The 7,429-nt window shown below is 45.9% G+C and overlaps 1 long non-coding RNA gene and 1 pseudogene across 1 annotated transcript; both read right to left on the minus strand.

Annotated features, from left to right (window-relative positions):
• Window positions 1–2,190: 2,190 nt before the first annotated feature.
• On the minus strand, window positions 2,191–3,534 carry LOC121840779 (annotated as a pseudogene).
• Window positions 3,535–6,197: 2,663 nt separating this feature from the next.
• Window positions 6,198–7,150, minus strand: LOC121840781. Its single transcript, XR_006079917.1, has 3 exons — window positions 6,791–7,150; window positions 6,443–6,555; window positions 6,198–6,249 (listed from the first exon to the last, which is right to left on the minus strand). It is a non-coding gene; the product is annotated as an uncharacterized LOC121840781 (long non-coding RNA).
• Window positions 7,151–7,429: the final 279 nt, after the last annotated feature.

Genomic DNA, 7,429 nt, shown 5'->3' on the forward strand with positions numbered 1-7,429 from the left:
TACAAAGGATTGGAAGACTGATGGAGCATTCATTAACCCGTTGGCATGAAGAGGTACTCATAATGCCCAGAAGTGGTGCTAAATGCTGTCTTCCACTCATATCCCGCCCGGATACGCACCAGGTTGTAAGCGCTCCTGAGGTCCAATTTTGTGAAGAAGCGCGCCCGTAGCGGAGGCGGGTAACTGTATTTTACCGTGATCTTATTTAAACCTCGATAATCAATACACGGTCGCAAACCTCCATCCTTCTTCTTCACAAAAAAGAAACTCGAGGAGACAGGTGAGATGGAAGGTTGAATGTATCCCTGTCCCAGAGATTTGGTGACATATGTCTCCAAAGCCACCATCTCCTCCTGTGACAGAGGATACACGTGACTGCTGGGAAGTGCAACTTCTACCAAGAGATCTATCGCACAATCCCCCTGTCGATGGGGTGGTCATTTTTTTACAGAAGGCGAGTGCCAAATCGGCATATTCGGGGGGAATGTGCATGGTGGAAACCTGGTTTGGACTTTCCACCATAGTGGCACCTAAGGAAACACCTACATACCTCCCTGAACACTCATCTATGTGCCAAGGAGCGGTCATTAAAGTTCCCAGCTGCGCCTGAATCTACTAGCACCTTATGCTGGGAATGTGGGGATGACTCAGGAAATTCTATAGGTAACCACATGTGTGCAACAGAGGGCTCTGGGTGAGTTGTGTGCCTATTCACCTGGGAAGACCCACCAGTGCTCCGCCTACTACCTCGACCTTCTGGAGAACCACCCCAGCACCGACCAGCAGTGTGCCTTCTACGGCCACAGCTGGTGCAGGGAATGGTCCCCCTCCGGTCCCCCTCATAGCAGCCCCTCCCAACTCCATTGGTGTTGGATCCAAGGTGCTGGGAAATGGAACGGGCAGACCCCGATCCAGACATCCGTGGGAGGCCAACAGGTTATCCAGCCGGATAGACAAGTCCACCAGCTGGTCCAGGTTGAGAGTGGTGTCACTGCAGGCTAGCTCCCTACGAACGTCCTCTCGTAAACAAAACCTCTGGTGGTCGATCAGAGCCCGCTCATTCCATCCCGCACCAGCTGCCAGAGTTCTGAAGTCCAGTGCGAACTCTTGAGCGCTCCTCATCTCCTGTCTCAGATGGAACAATCTCTCTCCCGCCGCTCTCCCTTCAAGTGGATGATCAAAAACTGCCCGGAAGCGGAGGGAGAAGTCCTCGTAGTCATCCAGAGTCAGACCTTCCCTTCCCCAGATGGAAGCGGCGGGAGAAGTCCTCGTAGTCATCCAGAGTCGGGCCTTCCCTTCCCCAGATGGAAGCGGAGGGAGAAGTCCTCATAGTCATCCAGAGTCGGGCCTTCCCTTCCCCAGATGGAAGCGGCGGGAGAAGTCCTCGTAGTCATCCAGAGTCGGACCTTCCCTTCCCCAGATGGAAGCGGAGGGAGAAGTCCTCATAGTCATCCAGAGTCGGGCCTTCCCTTCCCCAGATGGCGTTGGCCCACTCCAGGGCTTTTCCAGTCAGGCAGGAGATGAGGGCGCTCAGTCTCTCGCGTCCCGAACAGGCCGGCTGAACAGCTGCCAGGGAGAGCTCCAGCTGGAGTAGGAACCGATGCCACCCGGCAGCTGTTCCAGCCGAATCTCACTGGGTCCTGACGACAGAGGGGTGGACATCGGTGTAGGTTGAGGTGCGGGCGGAAGTGATGATGTAGGATTGACAGGAAAGTCTCCTCTCTCCCATCTGTCCATTGTTTGCAGCACGCGATCCATGGCTGTCCCTAGACTGTGTAATATGGTCGCGTGCTGCTGGACGCACTCCTCTACTGGGAGAGAAGAGCTGGCTGCACCTGCTGACTCCATTTGAACGGTCTGTGATTCTGTCAGCGATTGGGTGCAGAGATGTAGCGGAGTCAGGCGCAGGACACAGGTTTTGAGCAACACAACGGAGTTTACTCAAAAAGTCAGGCATAAATTCCAAATAGGAACATACATACAAACTAGCACATACAACAACCACTAAAGACACCAACACGGACAGAACAGAAATGTATGCCAGGGGTTAAATAAGGAACATGATATGGGAATTGAAACAAGGTGTGTGTAATACAGACAAAACAAAACGAAACTGAAACATGGATCGGTGGTGACTGGAAAGCCGGTGACATCGACTGCAGAATGGAAGTCGTGACAATTGTGTATGTATTAAAAGTGCTCCCAGCCCCTGATCTCTGAGTAGAGGGCGTCGCCTGGAAACGAAGTGTCCACCAGCTGATGGTGCCCGTGGAGGGTGAAGTTGGCCTGCAGGCGCCCGCCATCCACTGCACACTTGGCAGTGGATCAGATCCAGGGTGTGGAGTGAGGGCAGAGAGGAGGAGTAGTTGCCAATGAAGGCCACGCCGTAACCGTAAGGGTTCTGCCCCCTAGTGTGGTTGCCAAGGTGATGCCAGCCGCGCCCCTCGTAAATGTACCCGTCAGAACCCACCACAAAGCTTAGGGGAACATACATTTAGGAGTTGGAGTGATTAAACAAATTGCATTATCTCACAACCCTGATTCTTGTTATAGCAGCTTGCTATTATATTTTGCTTCAGGTTATACTGTGTAACATCATGGGATGGGATGATGGGAGGGCAGTCTGGAGAGGAGAGGTTGAACCAGAGTAGAACAGGTTCAATTAATCTTCATGTTTACAGACCAATATTCTGTAGACTTCAAATGAATAGCCATTTATCACCTACAATTTCAAAATTACAGGGGTAAATGATTCCCTCTCTCCTTCCCTGAGACTCACCCCAGTATCTGTGGACAAATTCCAGCATTCCGTTTCTCACTGCATTTTTCCACCCCTGTATCCTTGGCTATCCACTGAGTGTCCTCCAGCCTCCACACCAGGTATAGGGTCTCCATCATCTGCCTCTAGGTGTCCAGGATGCCCAGCAGGACTTGGGCAATCTCTCTACGCTTGGGGCCGATGTGGCTGGATACAACCCCCAGGTCTTGCCCCTCAGGACATGGTTGTAGTAACCCTTCAGCACCTCGCTGAGTTTACCAGGCTGTTCAGAGGGGACCAGGCTGGCAAGATCCATGCTCAAAATGGACCCATCCATTCCCCTGTTGGCGAGGGCATCGGTGGCTAGGGTGAGCACCCGCGACATCTGGAACACTCTGGGGTGGGTCACGTTGTCCCAGCAGCCGTCCTGGAGGCTAAGGAACGACAACCCTAGGTTTTTGGCCAAGGTGAGGGGAAACATGCCCAGCTTCGCTTTCAGACCCACCTCAATGCCTAGAAGCATGGGAGCGATGGCCACTGTGGTGCCATCTTGGGTCAGAACGACCCCTCTCTCCTCACCATGGTCCTTCACATAATGGTGGATGGTTTGTTGAATAAGCCAAAGAGAGTGGTGTTGAACACGGAGGTGTGGGTGTGGCTGATGTTGTTGGAGGCCCCTAGGAAGTGCAGGGTGAATGGGTCCTCATGTCTTGCCGTCCTGCGTATCCTCCTCATTTGACACATCTGATCTGATGCTATCATAACAATGGGAAGCTGAGACATTTCACAACTCTGTCTAGGGGCCTGTCTCATTCACTAGCTCTATCATCTATTGGGATCAAACTTGAAATTCATACATTAACGACAACAAGATGTTGAATATTTATTGAATGACATTTAATAGAACGTCATCACCATCTGTGGGTCATCTGACACAGATGCATGTGGTTGTTTGTGTTCAGTGGCTGTTGGGCTCAGTTTCCTGTCTAAACCAGCGGCACTTCCTGCCTGCCAAACAGGTTTGAAAGACTCTAAACCACTTCCTATGTTGATGCTGCACAGTTGTGACACATGCACCTGTTAAATACTTCAATCTCACACACTGGTCAATGTGTGTTTCATGAGATTGTGAGTTTGAATTGGACCGACAGCCAAGAAATCTGATCCAACACCATTGGATAGGTGAAAACAGGTTTCCACAATACAGTTATCTCTGATCAGTGCCAGACCAGAGAACCATTTTCAAAGTACTCTCCTTTGAGTTGTGGAGCCTCCTTTGAAATGTCTCCTTATGCAACCGAAAACTGACTTAGAAGACATACTAGCAACTTCCAATAGCTTTGTCAAAGCCCCACCACAACAACCATCATTTATCTAAACCTTTACTCAGAAACACTGGAGGGCACTATTACACCAATACAACTGAACTGTTGTCAGGAGATACATTTGAACATACTTTAACACGTTATTTTAAATCCCTGCGTTGGTTGCCTGTAGTTTTATAATTGATTTTAAAGCACCACGTGGCCCTGCACCTGAGTACATGTCTGACATGCTTTTAAGATACTGTATGTGCCCGGTCGGTCCCTCAGATCCTCTGGCACGGTTCTTTTAGTTGTTCCAAAGGTGAGAACCAAAACGTGTGGTGAGGCTGCCTTCAGCCACTATGGTCCTGGCCTTTGGAACAGCCTGCAGGAGGATCTGAGGGCCTCAGAAACTGGAGAAATTTTGAAGAGCTACTTATTAGCTTTTGTGCTTTTGCTTAGTCCTACCATCTATTTTACCATTGTATATATCTTATTTATTTTCATTTATTTTAGTGCATTAGTCTCTCATGTCCACTGTGATTGTTTTACTATTTTCATTTCTCATTTTTATATTTCTAACCTTGTATTATTTCATTTTCTATGCATTTTGAAATGCATCATCTGTAAGAAATGTGCTCTGCAAATAAAGTTGTGATTTGGTTTTGATTAGGAAAATAGCCCACAGTAGAGCCATTCAACCACAAACTTACATTCATACCCAAAGTGTCTCAAATGATTTCGTACATATTTACTAGTGTGTAATGCAGTAATACTGTGATTTAATGCATACTTAAGCACTTCTAAAACCGCTTAATTGTCTGGATAATTAATTAGTAAGTGTTCTTTAAAGCATTCTTCATACTGTAGTAAGTCATATGAAAAACACTCATGAAAGCAGTTTTTTGTTGTGGTTCAGATCCCCTTTATTTGTATTATTAAAAGGAGCCAGTTGGAAGGAAAGGGGGAGATGGAGGAGAAAGTGTTGCCCAGAGTTGTGTGTGCTTGAGTCACTCCTCTTTGGGGAGGCTGTTGGTGCATGTGAAGAACTTCCACACATGTCGGAAGAATCGTAGAACGCCATTTTTCTTCTGCTTCTTTGTGTCACTGCGCACCACTTCCACTGCGTTCGACACCTCGGGCACTCCGCTGCACACCTCAGGAAGGCTCTCGTTGGATCCAAAATAGGACTAAACAGACCATGCAGAGCAGTGCAAGAGTAAGAACAACACATATGTCCTTTAGCTGTTTCACAAAACATACCACAGACATCCAAAGTCAAAGATTATAGTAGCTACTTTATAATATTGTCCAGTTTCAGACAACCCTGATGCACCCCACTTAGAAAGACAGTTGACCTTTCATTCACAAAACAGGCTTCTTGTTCCTTACCTTTGGGAGTCTTGCAATCATATCATTGAAGTCTTTGGTCAGCTGATCTTCCCAGCCCTCCTTCAGCCACCCTTTGGATTTCACCACCTTGCTGAGGACATTTTCAGTGTCCCGAAGTTCTTCAGCAGCCTCTGTCTTTCTCAGAATGCCCATACAGCTCAGGGAGCTGCAATTGGAGAGACATACATAACTATCCTATAGCTACTTCACAAATACAATAAACCAAAGACATCCAACGTTGACTGTGACCAACTTTGAACACCATATTATACACAGAAATGACAAAGATGCTTGACATTTTATTCAAAGAAACAATATTGGCATTGCAGATGGCTCTTATGTCTTACCTCAGTGGCCTGGCATGTCTCATCCTTTAGGTGCCAAGTTCAACTTCCAACACTCCTCTTTCAGAAGCTGGATGGCTTCGTTGGGCGCGGTCCACGGTGAAATCAGAAATCCTTAATTCATCCTGAACTCTCTGGCAACTGACCAGGAGAACTCTCTCTGTCTCCTGTAATTCCAGGCCCCTCTTTGCATCCCAAGTCTATGTAACAACATAATATGTAATTAACAGACTGTTGATGTATCAGGTGAGACTGGACACTGGTCCATCATTGAAATGATGGGAGAAATTATTCATTTGAACTGATAGCTGCTGTTTTTCTCTTTTGGTCCAAAAATGAGCTTGCTGATATCTTAAGGGTTTTACAGTGGGTGTACTGTTTGTTCTACATAGTCCTCACCAATTCAGCTACACAGACCTTCCTCCATCTCTTCCATGTCTCTGTCTCACGCCTTCATGTGAATATGGAAATGTATCAGACTATGTCTGTCTACACTATCTATCAAACTATTGCTGTCGTCTAATATATTTTGATACATTAGTGTTATCATTTACACTTGTCTAATGATGTGATAAACTCAAGTTACCTAAATGAAGTATAACGTTTCGTACAATTCAAAAATAGTATGAGAACACTGCACTCACTCCAAGAAGACTCTTTTCCCTGCCAGGAGCCAGGCCTTCATTGGTCTCAGAGGGAGGTCTAGCGGGAGTCTTCCCTGGGCTTTCAGTGTACGGAATTGCCTCTTGAGCATTTTCTGCAATAGAGTCTTCAATTAGTGACTTAACCATTTAGAATGTGGCAAGCAGAGAGTGATATGAATTGGTTCATGGCACAAACTAACTGCTCCTCCATGGATGATCGATAAATTGGTTGTATAGCTAACAGATTCGATATGATCCAAGTAACGTGTTTTTCGAAAATGTCGAATGCGATATGTCCAACGTGTTTTTCGAAAATCGGTCCTTCTCATTATGGGAAGACCTACTTACCTTACTGAGAACAGGAAAACATATACGACTTTTGATTGACTTGAATGAAGAATTCGCGTTTGCTATTGATATTCTGTAGGTTGGTTGTGATTGTGAATAACTTCACCTCTGAGTAATACACATAGAATTAGGAATTCAAATGTATGTTAATTGGACATTGTGACGAGCACGGAATTCTAATGTAGATTCTATTTCTATGGTGACACGTTCCTTATTGCGCACAACGTCGTACATTTCTGAGCACATTTATTTATCCTGTTGTATCATTTGCCTCTGGCCAATCCTATTTCTCCCTAATGATTACAGATCCTGTAACATTTTTACGCGATGTCACTGGGAAAAAAACGTCATTTATGATGGTTTATTGACGATGGAAATTCGCATACAAAAGGGTTAGAGAAATAGATAAAACATGCAATACAGTATTAAAATGTGTTGGTTTAAAAATCGCTTCAAACTTGAAGACAACAGGCTATTTAAAGTAGGCGATATGAAATGAATGACAGAATCAATCAATACGATTTACAGTATGCTTAGGTATCAACAATGATTAGTGGTGGATTTTCAACATTATACTGTACTTTTAATACATTGAAAGTGTATGAAAATAGATAAATCAGTGTTTATTGAACAAATATG

Source organism: Oncorhynchus tshawytscha, linkage group LG02, assembly GCF_018296145.1.
Source record: "Oncorhynchus tshawytscha isolate Ot180627B linkage group LG02, Otsh_v2.0, whole genome shotgun sequence".
Classification (NCBI taxonomy): Eukaryota; Metazoa; Chordata; class Actinopteri; order Salmoniformes; family Salmonidae; genus Oncorhynchus; species Oncorhynchus tshawytscha.